This window comes from Symphalangus syndactylus, chromosome 12 (genome assembly GCF_028878055.3).
Source record: "Symphalangus syndactylus isolate Jambi chromosome 12, NHGRI_mSymSyn1-v2.1_pri, whole genome shotgun sequence".
NCBI classification, from domain to species: domain Eukaryota; kingdom Metazoa; phylum Chordata; class Mammalia; order Primates; family Hylobatidae; genus Symphalangus; species Symphalangus syndactylus.
Window position 1 is genome coordinate 49,915,450 of NC_072441.2, and position 24,773 is coordinate 49,940,222.

The 24,773-nt window shown below is 34.7% G+C and overlaps 1 long non-coding RNA gene across 1 annotated transcript in view; it reads right to left on the reverse strand.

The window, feature by feature from the left end:
- The window catches only part of LOC134733732 (uncharacterized), an 87,911-nt gene that overhangs the window by 46,843 nt on the left and 16,295 nt on the right, over nt 1-24,773 (reverse strand). The gene's annotated exons all lie outside the window — the stretch shown is intronic.

The window sequence follows — 24,773 nt, forward strand, 5'->3', positions numbered from 1 at the left end:
ACAATTTAAACACCTTCTCATGTGCTACAGAAGGCAATGAAAGTTTTTTTATATTTTTCTTTTAAGCCTGGATTGTCCTTTTAAACTTTTGATCCTAATCTTCATTTTTCATAACATTTGCCAAGGTCTAATGGATTTTATTTTCTATGTGTTGCCTTCCCAGTTGTTCTTTGATGAAGAGAAGAAAATGTTCAAAGACTCTATCTGGACAGCAGAGCAGTGCACAGCTGTGATGTTTCTTTTTTCTCTGCCTTGACCTTACTCTGAAGAAAGTACTCCTTTAGGCTCAAACTCCTGAAATTGACTGAAGTATCTCTTAGGCAATGCTTTGGTCATAACAAATTTTTTTTAAAAACTTATTTAAATTCCATTCCAGGTGCAGCCTCCCTTTACTTTATAGGTTAAAGTGGGAAATATCACTGGGAAAGGGAAAAGGATCATGAATATTTAAAGTTTATCATAAATGAGAAGTCTGTGAACAAAGCTTGCCTATGAGGCTGAGTTTTGTGTTACATCATCTCTTGAAATCCCTCTGAAAAAAGAGTATGCACTAGACAATTGCACCAACATAGGGAAAGAAAAGGCATGTCTCATTATCACCCTAAGAAATGCCAACACCTATGGTCTTGATCATTTTTAGACATTTCTCCCTTAAGTCACATAGGCCTTATGGCTCACACAACAGAGAAATTATTCTTAAGTCAATTATAATTGATTGTTGTTGTCATCTTTTTAAAGGAATTTTGAAATTAAGAAAATATATGAGAAAAATATTTGTTAGATGAAGACAGGAAAAAGCAACTATCTGGCATAAAATGACTGACTTCCAAGGTTAATATTTCGCTGGAAAAAACACCAGTAATCTTTGAATGAATGATGTGTATGATAACAGTATTAAATATTCACTTACCTATTGAACAAACATTAAAATGTGCTATATACCAGACACTGCAAAATGCCAAGTGAATTTACAAATTTGGCCCAAATTTGCTATAGACACAATGTCAACCACAAATCAGAATATAAACCATAAAACAATGCTATTTGATGAAATTATATAAACCCTATCCTATAGCTTTAAATGTAAACAACTCCCTCCATTTTCAAGTATGTCTTAAACCTCCATTGCTTTTACCTGCTACACACACACCAAATCATGGCGTACACTGGTGAATAAATGATATGTATTCCATAGCCTTTACCATCATTGAAAAATAGTGTCCCTCCACTAATTAATTCATTTATTACGATTCTACTATATGCAAGGACGATCTATATAATATACACTAACTTCAGCGTATTCCGTATTGTTGGGTTATTGAGTCTGAGGGATTAGCAGATTTATTTGTAAAGGACTAGGCAGTAAATATTTTAGACATTAGGGGCCACATGTATCTCTCTTGCTGCTGCTTTTTAAAATTTGTATTATTTTAACTGCCAAACCATAATATATTACATTTATGGAGTACAATGTGGTATTTTGGTATGTATATGTAATGTGGAATGAGTAAATCAAGCTAATTAATATATTCATCACCTACTTATTTAACATTTTTTGTGATGATACATTTGATATTTACTCATGTATTTTGAAATATATAATACATTACTATTAACTATGGTCACCCTGTGTGACCAAAACTTAAAACATTCCTCTTGTCTAGCTGAAACGTTGTCCCCTTTGACCAGCAGCCCTCAAACCACCTTGCCTTCCCACCCACCTCCCCACCCCCACACCAGGCTTCTGGTAACCATCATTCTACTCTCTACTTCGGTGAATTCAACTTTTTTAATAGTCTACATGTAAGTGAGATCATCCAGTACAGCAGTCCGCCCTTATGCATAAAAGATATGTTTCAAGGTCCCCAGTTGATGCCTGAAACTGCAGATAGTGCTGAACCTTATGTGTACTAAGTTATTTAGGTCTAGTAACCAAAATGGCTACTAAGTGACTAATGGGCAAGTAGTGTATACAAAGTGAATTTGCTGGACAAAAGGATGGTTGATATCCCAGGTGGAATGAAGCAGGAAAACAAGAGATTTCATCATGTTACCCAGAATGGCATGCAATTTACAAATTATCAACTGTTTATTTCTGAAATTTTTCATTAATATTTTTAGACCATGGTTGAGCCTAGGTAACTGAAATTTTGAAAAGCAAAACTGGAGATAAGTGGAAAGTACGTATTTGTCTTTCTGTGTCTAGTTTGTTCCAAATGACATGATTTTGTTCTTTTTTTAAAGGCTAAATAGTATTCTATAGTGTACTTTTTTTTAAAATATTTTCTTTATTCATCAGTTAGATGGACATTTAGGTTAATTCCATATCTTGGCTGTTGTAAATAATGTTGCAATGTACATGAAAATTTACACATCCCTTCAACATATCTATTTCAATTCTTTGGATATATTCCCAGAAGTGAGATTGCTGGATCATATGGTAATTCTACCCCCATATCGTTTTCCATAATGGCTGTACTACTTTACATTTCCACTAGTAGTGTATAAGGATCCCCTTTTCTCTACATCCTTGCCAACACTTGTTATATTTCATTTTTTTAAATAAAATCCATTCTAACAGGTGCAGATGATATTTTGTTGTGGTTTTAATTTGCATTTTCCTAATAATTAGGAATACTGAGCATTTTTTAATTAATCTATTGGTCATCTGTATGTCTTCTTTTAAGAAATGTCTGTTCAGGTCCTTTGCTCATTTTTTAATCAAGTTGCTTTCTTGTTCTTAAGTTATTAAAATTCCTTATATATTTTGGATATTAGCTCCTTACCAGATGTATGGTTTGCAAATATTTTTTGTACTCTCTGGGTTTCTTCTTCTTCTCGATCCTTTAGAGATTTAAAAATTATTCATAGCTCATGAGCAATACAAAAACAGGTGTTGGGTTGGATTTGGCCAGCAAGACATAGTTTGCCGATTCCTGGTCTTGAAGAATGTGTTTATCAGAATAGTACAAATTGAGCTCTAACACTGTCACTCTTATCCGCTTTAGAATCTCTGCCACCATGAGAGAAATATTAAAATTCATGTTTTTTTTTCATCATCAGGTTTCTGCCTAGGTTTGTAGATGGTAAGTGATTAAACACAGGTACACACGTATTTATGTTGAGAAACCATTTCTCTAGTGAAACATAATCTCCATGGATGCAATTTCACTCAAACTGAAGACCACTTCAGTATTATCATGCAAAGCAGTTTTTTCACCATGGAGTTAAACCTCTGTAACAAAACCTAGGATTGCAATTTTCTCTGCAGAAATAGTCTGTTAAGGTGATCTTTCATATCAAAGGAGTAATGTGCTTTAAAATATAATTCTTAAGGAATAAAACACTGCAGTTTAAAAATGTTAATGCTAATTTCTGTATTCTGTTATCCATGATTTCAAAACAGTCTTGAGTACAGCCTTAGAAAATATAAATACAGTAACATACTCACATACAGTGAGTCCCACACATGTTGTGAGAAAGAATAAATTGGATTCAATTTTATTTATGGTTTTTGGAATCAATACCATTTGTTCAGGGTTGTATCTAATATGTGTATATATACATATACTACATTATAGTGGAATTAATAATGCTAAGTGACTGTGTTATAATACATAGTCATATGTAATAGATACCCAAAATAAAATGGGTTAAATAAGATAAACATCTATTTCTTTCTCACTTAAAAGTCTTGATGTAAATATTTCACCATTGGTATGGCAGCTCAACAGTCATCTTGGACTCAGGCAACATTTGTGCTTCTGCTCTTCTATCTCTAGGATAGGCCCCTCAGCCTCATGGTCCAAGATGTGGATCCAGCTCATAAAAGTTAAATGGTGGAAGGAGAACCATGTGACTTTCACTAAGAAGAAAGTTCAGAAACCGCACCCATTGTTGTCTTCCACATTCCCTTGGCCAGAACTTAGTCTCAAGATCACAACTAACTACGGGGTGGACTGAGAAATATAGTTTCCTGATAGGCATGAAAATCATATGTTCAACTGAAGAAAACATAGATATCAAGAAATATGACATTATCTTTCCCTATAGTGACCAGAACGTTGTAAGACCATTTAGGGGCATTTAAAACTAGATAAATTATCTACAAAGGAGCAAACCATAGAGGTACTTCTGACACAATAAATGGAATAAATAAACATCTTATTAAAGGCTATTAGGATGGAGCGACATCAGCAAGATGGAGAGGAAAGACTTTCTAGCACTCATCCCCTTGCAGAAACATAAATTCAAACAACTATCCATGCATGAAAATGCTTTCATAGCAGCTAAAGAATCCAGGTGAGAGGTTAGATTGCTTCAGTGGAGCACAGAAATAAAAAAAAAAAAGTGGCATTGATGGAAGTAAGAACAGTTTCACATTATCACATCACCAAGTCCCTGAACCCAGGTAGCACAAGGAAGATACTCTTCACCTAGAAAAAAGAGAATGAAGTAAGAATGAAGTAAGTATCTAACTTCACTGTGGAACACCAGCAAAATTCAGCACTAGGCTAGTCCCCACAGCCTCAGGCTCCAGGTTAGCCCTTATATCTCCAGGCTGCAGGCCAGAACCCTTACTTATGGACTCAGGATCCAGGCTTGGCCCTATGGACCCTGGCCCTAATCTGGCACACTCACTGACCCAGACACTAGATCAGCCTGCATGAGGATTCCAGCAGCAATCCCATCAACAAACCCTTTCAGACAGGCTGCTGAGAATCTCTGGGCTGGCTGACTGTTGAGGGGATTTCCCTAATGAAGCCAGTTCATAAAACTAAAAGAGGTGTCTACATCTTAAAATTCGCAGACACTAACACAAGGCCACAAGGATCAGGAATAATCAGGGAAACATGACACAACCAAAGGAACAAATAAAGCACCAGTAAGCAACCACAAAGGAAAGAATATCTACAAATCTAAAAAAAATTCAAAATAATTGTTTTTAAAACAGTGATCTACAAAACAACACAAACAGACAACAAAATGATGTCAGGAAAACAATGTATGAACAAAATGAGAAGTTCAAAAATGATATCAGAGAATTAAAAAAAACAAACAGAAATTCTGAAGCTAAGAAACACAATAAACTGAACTGAACAGAAAAATTCCACAGAGAGCTCCAACAGCATACTCAATCAAGCAGAAGAAAGAACCTGCGAGCTAAAAGACAGCTGCTATAGTTTAAATGTCTCTTCCAAAACTCATGTTGAAATTTAATTGCTATTGCAAACATTATCAAGAGGTAAGTCCATTAAGAGGTGATTAGATCATGAGAGATCCACCCTTATAGGTGGGCTGGATACTTTTTTTAAAAAAGAGTTTTTAGGGGTGGGTTCCCTCTCTTTGTCCTTCTGATCTTTTGCCATGTAAGGAACAGTGTTTCTCCCCTCTGGAAATTTCAGTGTTCAAGGTACCATCTTGGAAACAGAGATCAGATCTTTATCAGACACTAAACCTGCTGCCATCTTGATCTTGGACCTTCCAGCCTCCAGAACTGTAAGAAAAAATTTTTATTCTTTCTAAATTATCCAGGCTCAGGTATTCTGTTATAGCAGCTCAAAAAAAAAAAAAAAAAGACCATAGGTTCTTTAAAATTATGCTGTCTGAGGAACAAAAAGAAAAGTGAATTGAATGAAATAGAGTAAAGAAAGCCTATAGGACTTATGGGACACCATCAAGAAAACCAATATATTAAAAAATTCCAGAAGGAGCAGAGAAAGAGAAAGGGTGAGAAATCTTCTTTAAAGAAATAATGACAGAAAACTTGTCAAATATGAAGAAAAAAATGAAGATCCAGATCTATGAAATCCAAAGAACTCCAAATAGATTAAATATAAGAAAATTATTGCTGAAACATATTATAATTAAATTATCAAACATAAAAGAGAATTCTGAAAGCAGCAAGAGAAAAGCAACTCATTAACTGTAAGAGAACCCCCATAAGACTATCAGCAGATGTCACAGTGGAAAACTTGCAGACCAGGAGAGAGTGAAATAATACATTCAAAGTGATGAAAGAAAAAAAACCTGACAACAAAGATTACTATACCTGGCAAGTCTGTTCTTCAGAAATGAATGAAAGATAATGATTTTCCAGACAAACAAAAGTTGTGGGAGTTTATCACCACTGTTTCTCCTTTTTACAAAAAAAAATACTAAACAGCGTTCTTTACGTTGAAATAAAAGGATACTAATTAAAAACATGAAAAAATAAAGTATAAAACATAAAACTCATTGTAAAGATAAAAATATAGTCAAATTCAGAATACTCTAATACTGTAATGGTGGTGCATAAATAACTTTTAACTCTAGTATAAAAGTTAAAGAACAAAAGTATTAAAATAAATATAGCTACAGTTATTTCTTAATGGATACATGATATATAAAATATGAATTGCTACATCAATAATATGAAATATGGAGGGAAAAGAAGTTAAAGCATAGAGTTTTTATATTCAAAAGTAAATAGTTATCAGCTTAACATCGACTATTAATTGTATTAATAAAACGTTTTAGGTAAGCCTCATGGTAAATGAACCTAAAAAAAGGCCTGTAGTAAGTAACACAAGGCCACAAGGATAAAGAAAAAAATAAAAGCATACAACTATAAAAATAGTCAAATCATAAGGGAAGAGAGCAAGAGAAGAAGAATGGAGTAAAGGAAATGAAAAAGAGAAAATAATTAACAACATGACAGTAGTAAGTCCTTATCTATGAAAAATGGCTTTGAATATAAATAGATTAAATCACCCAATCAAAAAGCATATAGTGGCAGAATGGATTTTAAGAATCCAACTATATCCTTCACATAAGAAGTTCACTTTAGCTTGAAGAACACAGAAGCTAAATGTGAAGGGATGGAAAAAGATATTCCATAAAAATGTAAACAAAAAGAGTAAGAGTAGCTGTAATTCTATCAGATGAAATAGATTTTATGCCAAAAATGGCCATGAGAGACAAAGAAAGTCAACATATGATGACAAAAGGGTCAATTTATCAAAAAGATATAACAATTGGAAATGTGTGTTTCAGAGCACTTAAAAATATAAAACAGATAGTAACAAAGCTGAAAAGAGAAATAGAGAACAATATAATAAGAGTAGGAAATTTTAATACCTCAATACCAATAATGCATAGATCATCCAGTCAGTCAGTTAATAAGGAAACAGCAGTTTAAACAACATGATAGACCAAATGAACATAACAGACATATTGCATAGATCCTATCCAACAGCAGCAGAAAACATTGTTTTCAAGTGCACATAAATATTATCCAAGATATGTGATATGTTAAGCCCCAAACAAGTTTTTATGCATCTAAGATGAGTGCAATCATATCAAGTGTCTTTTCAGACCACAGTGCTGTAAAACTAGAAATCAGTAACAGAGGGGAAATTCACAAATATGTGGAGGTTAAGCAACACACCAATGAAGAACCAATGAGCCAAAGAAGAAATCAAAAGAAAAATTTAAAAAATCTGATACAAATAAAGAAGGAAATACAACATACCAAAAATTATGGGATCCAGCAAAAATAGTTTCAAAAGGGAAGTTTATAGTAATGAATGCCTACCATAAGAAAAAAAAAATTTCAAATAAACAACTTAACTTTACACCTCAAGAAACTAGAACAAGGACAAATTAAGCCTAAAGTTATTAGAAGGAAGAAAATAATAAAGGTCAGAAAAGAAATACATGAAATAGAGAATAAAAAAGCAAATAGAAAAGACCAACAAAACTAATCATTTCTTTTGAAAAAATAAACAAAATTGACAAACTTTAGCAAGAGTAGGAAAAAAGGGAAGACTCAAAATTGTAAGTAAAAGTAAAGACATTACAAGTGATACCATGGAAATACAAAAGATCATGAAGAATCATAAGAAACTACTATGAATAATTACATGCCAGTGAGTTAGATAACCAAGAAGAAATGGATAACTTCCTGGAAACATGCAACCTACCAAAACAGAATCATGAAGAAATAGAAAACATAAACAGACCAATGAGGAGTAAGGAGGGTGAATCAGTAGTTACAAACCTTCCAACAAGGAAAAACCCAGGACCTGATGGCTTCACAAGTGAATTCTACCAAATATTTAAATAATTACACGATTACTTCTCAAACTCTTCCAAAAAAAAATGAAGAAGTTTATTTTATGAGGCCAGAATTGCTCTGATATCAAAGCCAGACAAGGACTCTACAAGTTAAGAAAATACAAGTTAATATTGCTGATAAACATACATGCAAAAATTCTCAAGAAAATACTAGCAAATGGAATTCAATAGCACACTCAAAGTATCATACACCCTGATCAAGTAGGATTTATCCTTGGGATGCAAGGATAGTTCAACATATACAAATCAATAAATGTGACACATGATACTAATAGAAGGAAGGATAAAATTATGCAATCATTACAATAGATGCAGAAAAGGAATTTGACAAAATCCAGCATGATTTCATGATTAAAAAAAAACTCAACGAATTAGGTATAGAAGGAATGTACTTCAATATGATAAAGCCCAAAGCTGATATATGACAAACCACCGCTAATATTATATTCAACAGTGAAAAGCTGAAAGCTATCCTCATGTGAACAGGAAGAAAACAACAAGAAGTGCCCACTCTTACCACTTCTTTTCAATATAGTACTGGAAGTCTGAGCCAGAGCAATTAAACAAGAAAATAAAATAAAATGTATCCAAATAATAAAGAAAGAAATGAAATTGGATCTGCTTTTTGACAACATGATCATAAAGCCTCTACCAAAAATTGTTAGAAATAATAAATTTAGTAAAGTGGCAAAATCAACATAGAATCAGCAATGTTTCCATACACTAACAACAACCTATCTGATAAAGAAAGCAAGAAAATAATCCCATCGTTTAACCTGATGAAGGATTAATATCCAAAATATATAAGGAATGCAAACAAATAATCTGATTTTTAAATAGGCAAAGAGGCTGGGCATGGTGGCTCATGCCTGTAATTTTGGGAAGCTGAGGTGGACAGATTCTTGAGCTCAGTAGTTCAAGACCAGCCTGAGCAACATGGCAAAACCCCATCTCTATAAAAAATACAAAAATTATGCAGGCATAGTGGCATGCCCCTGTAGTCCCAGCTCCCCAAGAGACTGAGGTGGGAGGATCACTTGAGCTTGGGAGGTTGAGGCTGCAGTGAGCCATGATCACACCATTGCACTGCAGCCTGGATGACAGAGTGAGACCCTGTCTCAAAAAATAAAAATAGGCAAAGAACCTGAGTAGACATTTCTCAGAGGAAGACATACAAATGGCCAAGTATGTGAAAAAAATGTTCAGTATTGCTAACCATCAGGCAAATAGCATTTTAAAAACAAAATACTTAGGAATAAATTTAACCAAGGGGAGAAAAGACCTATACAATGAAAACTCTAAAACATTAGTGAAAGAAATTGAAGAAAGACAAATAAATGAAAAAATGTCCTGTGTTAATGGACTGGAATAATTAATATTGTTTGTATATCCATAGTACCCAAAATGATCTACAGATTCAATGCTATCCCTAAAGTTCCAATGGTATTTTTTAAAGAAATAGAAAAATAATCATAAAATTTTTATGGAACCACAAACGACTTTGAATAGCCAAAGGAATCTTAGGGAAAAAAAGAAAAAACACCAAAAAATCAAAACAAAACTAAGTTGGAGGCATCGCACTACCAAATTTCAAAATATATTACAAAACGATAGTAATAAAAATAGCATGGTATGGGCATAAAAACAGACACATCAACCAATGGAACAGGATTGACAGCCCAGACATAAATCCATGCATTTATGGTCAATTGATCTTCAACAAAGGTGCCAAGAACACAAAATGAGAAAAGGATGGTCTCTTCCATAAATGATGGTGGGAAAACTGTATATCCACATGCAGAAGAATGAAATTGAACCCTTATTTCACACCATATACAAAAATCAACTCAAAATGAATTAAAGATTTAAACATAAGACCTGAAGCTATAAAAATACTAGAAAAAAACCATAGGGTGAAAGTTCCATGACATTGGTCCAGGCAATGATTCCTTGGATATGACCCCAAAAACACAGTAACCAAAAAAAATAAAATAAAATTCTAGAAAGCTTCTGCACAGCAAAGGAAACAGTCAACAGTGAAGAGACTACCCATGGTTTGAGAAAAAAATATTTTTAAACCATGCACCTAAGTTATGGGGTTAAGAATCCAAAATATAGAAGGAATGCAAATGACTCAGTAGCGAGAAAACAAATAATCTGATTTTAAAATAGGTAAAGAATCTGAGTAGACATTTCTCAGAGGAAGACATACAAATGGCCAACAAGTATATGAAAAAATGTTCAACACCACTAACCATCAGGGACATGCAAATTAAAACCACAGTAAGGTAACGTCTCACACCTGTTAGAAAAGCTATTATCAAAAAAGAGATAAGTATTGGTGAGAATATGAAGAAAAGAGAACTCTTGTTTAATGTTGGTAGAGATATACATTATTACACCCGTTATGGAAAATAGTATAAAACTTCCCCCTAAAATTAGAAATAGAACTACCACATGATCCTGAATCTCACTTCTAGGTATACATCCAAAGGAAATAAAATCAGCTGTGGCCTATCTGTACTCTCATATTCACTGCAGCATCCCTCACAATACCCAAGATATGGAATCAATCTAAGTGTCGATCAATAGATAATGGATAAAGAAAATGTGGTATAGACACATGATGAAATATTATCCAGACTTAAGAATGAAGGAAATCCTGTCATCTGTGATAACATGCAGAAACCTGGAGAATATTAAGTGAAAGAAGCTAGGTACAGAAAGAGATACTGCAGGATCTCACTTATCTGTAGACTCTAAAAAAGTTGAACTCACAGAAGCAGAGATTAGAATGGTGATTGCCAGTGGCTGGTGTGGGGAGAAATGGGAAGATTTTGGTCAAAGGTACAAAGTTTCAATTAGGATGAATAAATTCTAGAGATCTATTGTACAGCATGGTGATCATAGTTAATAATAATGTATTGTATACTTGAAACTGCTGAGATCAGAGCTTAAATGTTCTCCCCACACACATAAAAATAACAATGTGAAGTGAGAAACATGTTATTTAGCCTGATTGTGGTGATTATTTCACAATATATCAAAATATCATGCTATATACCATAAATATACACAATTTTTATTTGTCAGAAACATATGAAGAGAATCTTTTTGTGAAAAACAAAACAAAGCTATTTGGAAACATTCAGTAACGACCTAAAAACCTTAATTAGAAGACAGTGGTGAAATAAAATCAATATATTTTTACATGTTTTTTACACCATCACTATTTGTGATATATTTAACTAGAGGAGACATCTGTAGCTTTGGAGAATCCCCCATCCATTCTCCTTTTTCTGGTTAGAAGCATCTTCAGTTTCCTTTGGAAGACTCACTTCTACTCCACTGTGTGCAGCCTTCGTGGAAATACCAATAGGTGCTCTACCTAATTGCTGGGCATGGGAACTGGGTTAAATAAATGAGATTCTCTCTAGAATTTGGAATCAAATCAAATGATACCAAGTTGAAAGGAAAGGTTGGAGTGGTTCATTCCTATAGCCCGCTAGTGAGCTGTAGACTCCATAGCTTCTTTGTTCCCCTTCTATTTGGATTTTACATCTATATACTCATTTCTTTATTTAAGTGAGCCACCCCAAATCAACTTAGTGCTAATTCTCTTTCTGCTTCTGTTAAAAAACATTATATCCTGTTACTTACAAACAAAAAAATAGCTATATGCCAATAAGAAATTCTGTACTAGAGGTGAGTATATTATATATGTACACATGCACACAAATATATATATATATATATATATATGCACACACACAGATAGAACTTATGAAAAAGAGAACAGAATTTATTGCTTTTTCTCTTTCATGTCCTTTTGGTCTCTGTTTTTTCTGGATATATACACTGAAGATGAGATTCCTAGTTTAATTGTATAAGAAACAACTGGAAGAAGTGTTGATAGCTAGAAGAGAAGCGATCTTCTTGCCTCAGCCACCTAAAGTGTTGGGAATACAGGTGTTAGCCACCAAACCCAGCCCAGATAGAATATTTTACCCAGGAGCGTAATGATCTTAGTAAAGTGATTTTTTAGCCAGGCACAGTGGCTCACACCTGCAACCCTAGCACTTTGGGAGGCCAAGGCGGGTGGATCACTTGAGCTCAGGAGTTCAAGACCAGCCTAGGCAACATGGCAGAATCCCATCTCTAAAATAAATAAATAAACAAATAAATAAATAAATAAATAAATAATAAATAAATAAAATAAATAAAAATAAAATTAGTCTGGTGTTGTGGTGCCTGCCTGTAGTCCCAGTTACTTGGGATGCTGAGGCAGGAGGATCACTTGAGTCCAGGAAGTCGAGGCTGCAGTGAGCTGAGACTGTACCACTGCATTCCAGGCTGGGTAACAAAGTGAGACACTCCATTAATTTAAAAAAAGAAAAAAAAGAGAAAGTGATTTTTCTGGGTTATACACAAGCCTAATATTTTTAGAGCTCTTTTTCCTAAGGATAAAATCATGCAATGCAAATGAAAACACAATGCATGTATTAAATGCCTCTGGTTGTATTAACACTGAGGGCTTTTATATATGTCTTTATTATTGCTCTTCTATTGTCATTTTAGAAAAGAATTTCTAACAGAGCCCTTCTAAAGGATACTTTTGGCTTAATGGTTATAGCATTTGTGAAAGTGTTCACAGGGTCAAATTGATTCAATTATTTTCATTTGGATAAAAGGAACAAATACTTTTGAGAGTCTACTGTGTTGGTTCTTAACCCAAGTTGAATATTAGATGTGCCAGGGAGCTTTTTAAAATACATATTTCCAGAGCATTTAAAGTGCCCCTCCCCATCGCTGTGATTTTGATGTATCTAATAAGTACTAAAGATCATGCCATGTGCTTTGTGTATGATATTGTACTGCTGTAACAAACAGGATAGTGCAGCAATTAACAGCCCAGGCTCTGAATCCAGACTTCATTTAAAAGCTGCTTCATCACACATTAGCTAAGTAACCTGGAGCAATTTACTTAAGCACATTGTGTCTCCAGTTCCTCAGCTATAAAATGAGGACAGTATTAGTGCCTGCTTCATCCACTTGTGCCTTCTACGTAGTTAGCATTCATGATCATGGACTATATAATAGCCAATTTTAAATCCTTATGGAAAACTGATTGTGATTACTATTATTTTCATTTGACATATGAAAAAACTGATGTTTAAAGATGAGAAATAACTTTCCCAAGTTCATCTAGTTTGCCACCAAGCTAAGATTTGCTACATTAGCAATAATGGAGAACATATGATATAAAAAATGCTGAGGGAGTTTGGTCATGGTGGATTTGAAATGGTTGTGAAACAACTGAGTAGAGATGCCTAGTAATCAATTGCATTGTGTAGCTCTGGGTCTCCGCAGGGTGGTCAGTCACAGGAATATTCATTTGCAGTCTTTGACAAATTGTGATGGAATCCTTGAGTGTGAGTGTGCTGATTAAGGAATCATGTGTAGAGGATAGCTGAGGGCTGAGGACCTAGCATTTCAGAGCTCCAACATTTTATAGGACAAGTCATCAGTGTCAAAATTAAAAGAAGACTAAGAACCCAGAGGCGATAGTAAACTCTGAGAAAGTACTATCATAAAGATTTAGAGGGAAAGGGGTTTCAGAAGGTCACATGCTGACGGAAAATGTCAGTAAAGAGAAGGAGAGATGAGGGAAAAGGGAAGAAATAATTAATGAAGTAAGATCTTTTCAAAGTAGGAATAGGAGGGTGATTCACAGAGTAAAGAAGAAAGAATTTATCTTTCGCTGAGTGGAGAAAAGAAGGAAAAAAAGAATACGAATAGATATGCACTTGCAGATGGAAGAGCAGAAAGATAATAGACTTTTAGCTAAATGACCTCAGTTTTCTCTGACTAGCTCTTTCGAAGTGAACTATTTCCAAATGAGTATGCAGTACCTGTGTATAACTGTGTATGTGTTTGTGACACACAAAGAAGTCAGAGATGTAAATATATTGAGGGCTTTGCTTAATGGGCTTATAAAACTTACCTCCTTGAGTGAAAAAATGAGGCTATAAGTCAATGCTGAGATGGAATATTTCATCTCTTTAAAATACTTAAGTGGTAGATGAAGAAAATGTAATATGTATATACAATGGAATACTATTCAGCCATAAAAAAGGAGGAGCTCCTGTCATGTGTGACATGAATGAACCTGGCAGACATTATGTTAAGTGAAATAAGCCAGACACAAAAATAAGACAGACACAAAAAGACAGATAGATACCACGTGGTCTCACTTACACATGGGATCTTTAGCAAATGTTGATCTCATAGAAGTAGTGAGTAAAATGGTGGTTACCAGAGGCTGGGGAGGGGAGGGGGAATGGGAAGATGGAGAGAGATAAGTCAATGGGTACCAAGTGACAGTTAGATAGAAGGAATAAGTTCTGGTGTTTTATTGCTCAGTAGGGTGGTTATAGTTAACAATAATGTATTGTATACTTGAAAATGCTAAGAAATTAAATCTTAAATGTTCTCACCAAGCACAAAAAAAATGATAACTATGTGAAGTGATGGATATGTTAATACATTTGATTGTGGTAATCATTGAAAATGATGCAGATATCAACCCTATTACTAAGTTGCCAGGAGACAGTGGGTGGGGAAGCCTCTGGAACAACTTCACAAAATAGAAGGTGATTGCCATCCAAAATGAGATACACTGGAGAAATTGCAAATTTAAAAAAGGAAGCCATCTACCAAAATGGATGTTACCACCTTTCATGGAACATATGTTTAAAAGAAAACATTTTATGTAGGAATATCTGAATGATGTGAGCAAATATTTGTTAATGGCCTCCCATGCTAGGACTCAGTACATGGAAGAAGAAAGATTTGAACTTCTGACATTTTTTCTTGAGTTGTGCGGTTAGCTCATTTATCTTCTGAGGGTGGGAAGTGACTCATTCTCATCCTTATATTCCCCAAAGTGTTTAGGAAGCCCCTTACTAATATTCTAATACACGTTTGTTATTTGAGAAAATGTGGGCTTTGTAAGCACACAGGCTTGAGGGCCTATGCTGATATCACTAAACCCTAGACATATAAGAGTTTGCCACGTTACTTCAGCATTCTGATGTTGATTTCCTTCATTTCCAAATAACAATATATATGTTGAAAATTTGATGTAAGGAGTAAATAATATAACAATTGTGATAAAATGCCTTAGCAGCTTTTAGTGTAAAATCTAAGATTGATGGTACTGAATAAACATTAGTTCTTTCTCTTTTTTTCCCTTTGTGTGTGTGTGTGTGTGTTTTATACTTAACACTTGCTTTGCTGTGATAACCCTGTAACTTGCATTAATGGCTTTCTTCTCTGACTCTGGCTCAGCACATTCCTCCAATATTATTGATTTCCAGCTCCTGGTCCTGACCCTCACAGACTCCCTGTGCAGACATGGTCCACTCTGACCCCCTTCTCCCCGGTCCCTCATTTCCAGGACCCCTCATTTCAGAAGTTCTTCCACCACATTACCCTCACTTGCCCCATGATTTTCTCTAATTCTGACCTATCTGGCTACTGACACTAGCTCCAGGTCCTGGCTGTAACTTCTCATTTCTCATACTTCTTGATGCATTATCTCACATCATGGCCATCTTCCTAGAAATTTTTCTTCACCATTGATTCTATTCCACATCTATGACTTTTCTCAAAGCGCAGTTCAAATCCACTTCCATAAGTGGCTCCATTCTCTTAGAAACAAGGAACAAACTAATCTTAGGTTGTTACCTGGAAGGTGATCCATTCTCCTCAAGTCTTGTATGTGTCGTTTTCGCTTGTGTAAGCTGCAGTGCACTGAGAAGGCAGCATGACCCACTGAGTCCTATGTGGACTTTGAAGTCTGGAAGATTTGGGATTGAATCCTGGGTCGACAAACCTGTGTAACATTGGGTTAGTTACTTCGCCTATTTGTGCCTTCGTTTCCCTACCACTAAAGTGGAGCTAAAACCTCACAGAGTCTCTCTGAGGATTAAATGAGATGATGCAGTAAAACATTTAGCAAAGTTTCTAGGACATAATAAGGCTCAATGCAATGCTTATTTTTGTTAGCAGGCTTGTTTGTGTGTGTGTGTGGCTATGGTATATTACTTCCCAGATTACCTTGCATTTAATTGTCCGTGATATTTAATCAATGTTGAATTTGTCATAATTTTTCAAAGAATAAGATGTTTCTTATGTCACTTGTAAATTTAACTTTTATCTCTTTGAGTAAATATCTAATATGGTGCCATGCATATATTAGACCTGAATTATTCTCTGATAGGTAAAAGAATTATCCAGACTATATATGAATGCTATTTTTATTTCATCATGTCTAACCACTACCACTTAGAGCTCATAAAATGTACAACTATTAAAACTGTACAGCTGAATCTTGGGATAAAATAAAAGTAGACTTTGGAAATAAGATTTACTCACATCTGAATTTCATTTCATTTTGATAATGTCTATACTCATTTCACTATTATTTTATTTGCTATTGTTGACATTTTGCAATAGTTTGTAACAAATTTAATAACCAAATTTTTAAAGCTTATGAGTTAGCTAAGACATATGTATCCATATATACATACACAAACATATACGTATATAAATATGTGTGAATATACACATATGTGTATATTTACACATATCTACAAATACGTACAATATACAAATATGTGTATACATACACAAACATATACATATATAAATATGTGTAAATATAGTTAAAATAATATAGTGTAATAATATAGTGTAATATATATGTGTAAATATAGTAAATATGTGTAAATATAGTTAAAATAATATGTGTAAATATAGTTAAAATAATAATATCTAAAAATAACTTATAAACTTATTCATCTGAATCTGTGTTCATCCAAGCACCTGCTAAAAATGCAAGAGGACATTGCCATATACATGCATTATCACTGAGAGGTAAGTAGAAAAATGAAAGGAGTGTAATTTCCTACATATATACCACAGATTCCATCTATTATACAAATATTCTCACAAAAAATGTGCCTTATTATTCAGGTGCTGGTGTTTTATAAAGAAAAGTTATATATTTCCTAATAAAGTAGAGAGAGGTTTCTACGCAATATGTATAGCTATGTAGTATGTGTACCTTGGTTCCATTTTCTGTCGTTCTTGGGCTAGTTGTTAATGAATGAACATATGCTCCTAATCTATTTTTACTGCATCAATAGTTCCTATTTTACACTTTGAACTCCTGGAGGTCACAGTATAGAACCTACATGACAGGTAGTAATCAGGTTCCATTTTTATGGTAGTAAAAAGAAAAAGAAGGAGAAGGAAATACGAAGGGAAATAAGATATATTATAATTGTTTATTAAGTGAATCAAATGGCAGAATAATGGATGTTAAAAAGCAATGAAGAGCAAGCAACCATGAGCATAGTTCTCACTAACCGTCAGAGCTACAAAAATTTGTAGGTCATATAATTCGGTTCATTTGATGGGGAATAGCCTGTCCTTGCAATTGAATTTCAAAATCGGTCTTGACTCCAAAGACATGATGGATATGACATGTTCAAAATGAGAAAGCTAATCATTCCTAAGCATACGCAGAGTTAATTGGAGACTCAAACTTCCCTACGCAACACTGCCCCCTTTATCCCTCTTCTATTGCACCTCCCCTCACAGCTCATCCCTTTCTTTCCTCTTTTTGTATCTGTTCCAGGAGATTCTGGGTTAAAAGCCCTTCCTACAGGTATTTTTCTCTCGTCACTTGTCTTATCAAAGGGAAACTATCTGTAGTCTTTGTCTCCTGAGGAGTCTTAGACAGCAGGTCTTGTCACTTGAATATGATTATGCATTTGTTGGGGTACCCAAGTGTCCCAATTGGTGGCTGTGTCTAAGGAAAAGTAATACTAATTATTGTAATTTATCCAAATGTCTTAGAATCTGTACCTAATCACTATGCAACACAATAACATTTATGCATATCTTTAAGCATGTCAGATTAATTTCATAAGACATTTGGTTTACTTTTTATATTAACACAGATCATGCTCATTTTGTTTTTATGGCTTGTACACACCTGGCTCTGCATGAAATTTGAAATAATTAAAGGGAAAAATAATCAGAAGCCAAGAGTCCTGCTCTGAACTTAGGTAGCTAGTGACCTTGGGCAAAGCATTCAATTTCTTTGAGCATCAGCTTCCACAGTTGTAAAAAATAAGTTCCACCTAATTTGTAAGGATATTGTGAAGTAAAGTAAGAAAATAGATATCAAGCATTGTACAAAACACAAATTTATCTGCAAGTGGAAGACTCCTGTAATACAAAATACCTGGAACTTAGTATTCATTCTTTCATTTATTCAACAACTTTATTTTTAATCAACGAAGAAAAATAGTATATATTTATGGTGTAAAACATAATGTTTTGATACATGTATACATTATGGAATGGCTAAATCAAGCCATTTAACATATGCATTACCTCATACCTATTTTTTGTGTTGAGAACACTTTCAATCAACTTTTAGCAATTTTTAAGTATACAATATATAGTTATTAACTATAGTCAACACAATATACAATGGATCTCTTGAACTTATTCCTCCTTTCTAACTGAAATTTTGTACCATTTGCCCAACATCTCCTCAATCCTCTACCTCCCAGCCTCTGCTAATCATAATTTTACTATTTCTATGAGTTCAACTTTATTAGCTACCACATATGAGTAAGATCATGTGGTTTTGGCCTTTCTGTGCTTGGTTTATTTCACATAACATGATGTCCTCCAGGTTCATCCATGTTGTTGCAAATGGCAGGACTTATTTCTTTTTTTAAGGGTGAATAGTATTGTATATACATATCACATTTTTAAAATCTGTTCATCCATTGATGAATACCTAAGTTGATTCTATATCTTGGCTATTGTGAATAATCTTTAGTGAATGTGGAAATGCAGGTATCTCTTTGATGTGCTGATTTCATTTCCTTTGGCTATATAGCCAAAAGTGGGATTTCAGAAAAATTTGGTAGTCTATTTTGAATTTTCTTAGGAATTTCCATACTGTTTTCATAATGCCAGTAATAATTTACATTCCCATCAATGTGGAACAAGGATTCCCTTTTCTCCACATCCTTGTCAACACTTGTTATTCTTCATCTTTTGGTAGTAGCTATTCTAACAGGTGTGAGGTAATATATTATCATGGTTTTAATTTGCGTTTCCCTGATAATCAATAATCATCAAATTTTTTATCACCTCTTCTCTGATAGACTGTGTGCTTGAATTATAGACTTAACAAAAAAAGGCATTGCCATACCTTCATGAAACTTAAAACATATATTTAAAGATTTACATGTTAAGCTTAATGTCTCATCTTTAATAAATGCTACAAAGAAAAGGTATAAGGTGATATGATAAACAATAGTAGAATCTGACTTAGGGAGATGCAACATGTTCTCTGGAGAGGTGCTGATGGAAATAAGATCTAAAGGAGGATTAGAAGTCAATTGAAGAAAGAGTAGAACTTCCTCAACAATGAAACAGAATATATAAATCCAGTGACTAATGAGAGAAAAGTAAGTCTGAAGTATTGAAAATGAGGAGTATCGATGTAGAAATGAGCCTGGAGAAGAGGATGAAAACCAGACCTGCAAAACCAAAACAGTTTGGATTTAATCTAAAAGATCAATAAATAGACACTTAGATATTTTAAGGAGGATGGCCAGTGGCATGATCAGAATTTTTTCTTTGAAGTTCATTCTAGCTGAATTTTGGAGAAATTCTGGAGGAAAACTATTGATGGGCCATAATTGATGGCCTATATTAAGAAATGAGCCCACAGAAAATATTTGTTTGACATAAAATAGTCAAAGTGGACAGAAGATCATAGTGCAACCAAATGTTTGTATGTCCTCTTGGCCTTTTCCCAGCACAGCATTCATCCTACCACCTGTGACTGTGTAATAAAAGACAGAAAAAAATCAACTTTCACTTCTAGGACATATTTGTACCCTGCAGGTGTTAAATACAATTATTATTGTTAAACTTCACTATTTCATTGTTTTATTTATTTATATATTTTTTTGGACTGGGCCTCACCCTGTTACCCAGCTAGAGTGTAATGGCATGATCTCAGCTCACTGTAGCCTCAACCTCCCTGAGCTCAAGAGATCCTCCCACCTCAGCCTCTAGAGTAGCTAGGACTACAGGCACGTGCCACCATGCCCAGCTAACTTTTTTAGTTGGTTGGTTTGTTTGTTTGCTTGAATGCTTGTTTGTAGAGATAGGTTCTCTCCTATGTTGCCCAGGCTGGTCTGGAACTCTTGGGCTCAAGAGATCCTCCCACCTCAGCCTCCCAAAATGCTGAGATTACAGGTGTAAGCCACCACACCCAGCCTCTTTCATTGTTTTGACTAAAATAGGTTTATTTTTCCCTCACATAACATTTCGGTGTAGGTGTCCTGAGCTACAGGCATCTTTCCCCCATACTATGATTCAAGACTTCAGTGACGGTGCCATTCGTTTTTTTCTGTGACTGTGCCATTCCCTAAGATCTTATAGTCCTCTGATCCATGCAGAAGGAAAATTGAAGACAGAGGGCACAATGACCAACTAAGTGCTTTGGTCTAGAAGTGACACATATCACTTTCACTTACATCCCTTTGGTGAGAACCAACCACATTGCTCCAAATAGAAGCAGGGGTGTGGGTCCAGTGGGAAGGGATAGTGAGACCTTGGCCGGGCAGCTACTTTCCAAGCCCAGCTATGATATAGAAGAAACAGCACAAATTATTGGTGGACAGTTAGCTATTTTTATCAGAACTAAAAGTTAATTGACCATAAAAGAAGGCAAAATCTGTCCCAATCAGATTGGAGGATCAGTAAACTATGCATGAGCCAAATACAGCCTGTTGTTTGTTTTTCATATGCCATGAGCTAAAAATGTTTTTTACATTTATAAATGGTGGGAAAAAGAAGAATATTTTGTGGCACATTAAAACTATATGAAGTTCAAATTTCAGGGGTTACAAATAAAGTTTTGTAGAGATACAGCCACACTCACTCATTTACATATTGTCTAGGACTATCTTCATGCTACAATGGCATAGTTGATTAGTTGTGACAGAGAACATATGACCCACAAAGCTCTTTACAGAAAAAGTTTTCTGACCTTTGTTTAGAACAATGCTTTAGTGCTACAGAATTTACGTGCATTTAGCTAAAGCTCAACTTGTCAATGTTTTGAACCTTTAAAATATGTTTAGTTGGAGTATTTTGCACAAAGCTCTTTTATTGCTACATCTTATTCTCTTATTGAATTATACTATACTGGACATTGTCTGCAGGTACTAATCACATATGTGGAACTGTGCCACCATTAAATTATGCAAGTAAAATGTTTCAACATTGCCAAAGGCTGACCGTGGCTCTGTGGCATGGAGAATAACATAATGTTAATCGTTTTGAAATCTGTCAGAACCACAAAAGAAAACTACTTCAAGTTAGGTCCTCATGAAATTAAAACCACAGAAGATACTGACATCATTGCATAATAGAGCCTCACAGACCAGAAAACTGCCATTAGAGAAGCTGCTTTCGGTGTTGGTATCAAATAACATTGAAGTGTTACAATAATAACAATTTTTAAGATCTGAATGAATGTAATCAGGAAACCTTTGTATTTTACATCTGATAAATTATTTGGCTCTTAGTTTGATCCTAAGCTGATTCTTGTGAATCATGTTTCCCTCTTAAAGAATGTATTTTACTATTTGATAAAACAGAGGACATCATCTGAGAGGGATTCAATTTTCTACACATGTTGCTAAATAATCAACGAAATTTTTTTAAAAAAATATTGAGAAAAATATATCTACTCTTGGCATACAAATGTATAGTGATAACTGGCATATGCTTCAGGGAGACCACCCAGAAAAGAGGGGAAGATATGTGTTCCTAAAGAAAATTCCTTTTTTCAATACACTGAAGGACTTCCGCCATTTACCCCTCTGAGCCTTTATTTTCCAATCTGTAAAATGGGAATAAAATCATCTATTTACTAGCTGTGGTCCTAAATTTAGCCATGCAAAGTATTCCACATCCTGTCTGGCAAATACTGTAATGTTTAATTGTTAGTTTTTCATTTAGTCCACATTTCTTTCTGGGTTTGCACGATGGGTCAAATTGCTGTCTTTCAGCATTTCAGAAACATTTATTTATTTCTGGATGTGTTAATTAATTTGCCAAAAATAAAATCACTTCATCAATACTTGTCTAGACTCTATGGAAAGTCAGATATATGACAATTCTGGGAAGAACTTAAAAATAGATGAGGACACAGAAATTGCTACAAAATTTTTTATCAACCGTATGAGGTTGGGTATAAACTATACACACAGATTAGATATAATTTAGAAAGATTCAAACTTTACAAATTTCATGGATTTAAAAAAATTTCATGGATTTGTAATTTACATGAATTTTATGGATTTCACGTAAATCCCCAATGATTTACATTTGAGAAGTTATTTTCTGGAAGAGATAATATTACTTATGAAGGTTGAGGCCACAGACCAATCCACATGGGTCTAATTATTTTATTCTTTTTTTTCAACAAACATTTAACACGCATCTACTGTGTGTAAGACACCAAAGTAGTCCCTGCAATACAACTGAGAAAAACGTGAAATAAAAAAGTGAGTCATTCACTTTTCAGAAGAAGATATACATGCAGCCAACAAGCATATGAATAAAAGCTCAATATCACTGATCATTACAGAAATGCGAATCGAAGCCACAATGTGATACCCTCTTACACCAGTCACAGTGGTTATTATTAAAACAACAAAAAATAACAGGTGCTGGCAAGGTTGCAGAGAAAAGGGAACACTTTGTATACACTGTTGGAGGTAGTGTTAATTAGTTTAAGCATTGTGGAAAGCAATGTGGCAATTCCCCAAAAAGCTAAAAACAGAGCTAACATTCGACCCACCAATTCCATTACTGGTTATATACCCAGAGGAATATAAATCATTCTACCATAAAGACACATGTATGTGAATGTTCATTGCAGCACTATTCACAATAGCAAAGGTATGGTGTATTAGTCCGTTTTTACACTGCTATAAAGATACAATCTGAGACTGGGTAATTTATGAACAAAAGAGGTTTAATTGATTCACAGTTCTGCATGGCTGGGGAGGCCTCAGGAAACTTACAATTATGGCAGAAGGCGAAGGGGAAGCAAGGCATGTCTTACTTACATGGTGGCAGAAGAGAAAGAAGGTGAAGGGAAAACTGCCACTTTTAAAATCATCAGATCTCATGAGAACTCCCTCACTATCATAAGAACAGTGTCAGGGAAACTGCCCTCATGATCCAATCACCTCCCACCAGGTCCCTCCCTCAACATGTTGGAATTACAATTTGAGATGAGATTTGGGTGGGGACACAGAGCCAAATTATATCCCATGGAGTCGATCTAAATGCCCATCAATGACAGATCGGATGAAGAAAATGTGGTACATATACAAGACAGAATACTATGCAGCCATAAAAAATGAGATAATGTCTTTTGTGGGAACATGGATGGAGCTTGAGGCCATTGTCCATAGTAAACTAACACAGGAACAGAAAACCAAATACAACATGTTCTCACTTATATGTCGGAGCTAAATGATGAGAACTCATCAACATAAAGAAGGAAACAACAGACAGAGGGTCTACTTGAGGATGGAGGGTGAGAGGAGGGAGAGGAGTTGAAAAAATAACTATTGGGTACTAGGCTTAGTACCTGAATAATGAAATAATCTGTACAACAAACCGCTGTGACACAAGTTTACCTATATAACAAACCTGTACAGGTACCCCTGAACCTAAAATAAAAGTTGAAAGAGGAGAGAAAGAAGTGAGTCATTATGTAAATTAACCTATAGACTCAACTAAATCATATATAGTTAGATAATGACCTAGAAAGATAAACAATGATGTCCTAAGAGTAAAGACAGCCGATGCACAATTTTGTATTTAGGGCTCTAGGAAAACTATGAGGAAATAACATGTGAGCTAAGAAATAAAAGATGAGTTGACTTAGCCAACTGAAGATTTGGGTTGTAGATATTTTCTCTTTGTCTTACCAAATTCACCCTTCTCTCTGCTCTGTGCAGCAGAAAGCTGACTCACATGGACTTTGTTAATGGGTTGCCTTTACCTCTGACTTCAGGTTGAATTTGGCCAATGGAAAAAGGATGTTATAGGATGGGAGAAAAATAAATTAGGTATTTATTTTCTGTTTTATTAAGGCATGGGTTTGTGTCTTTCTACTAAAGGCTATAACTCCTGTCAGTTGCCTTTCTCTGTACAGTTGTTTTTTCTAATTCTAGTAAAAATTCCCTCTTATTACCCTTTTAGGCCGAGGAGTAGTAACAGCCTCCCCACACTTACTAGTCCAGAGGGACTTTAATGATAGTATAAGAGGAAGTACCACAGGAGAACACGATGTTGGGAGAACAAATGGCTATGTTAATTGATCACTGTGACAGCAATAATGATTATAGTGATTATGACATCAGCTGAATGTTTCAGATGATTCTACAGAGATTACCTAAGAAAAAATTGAAGGCTGTGAATTTCTAACTCAAGATCTGAGCTAAAAATCATAAGCCTTA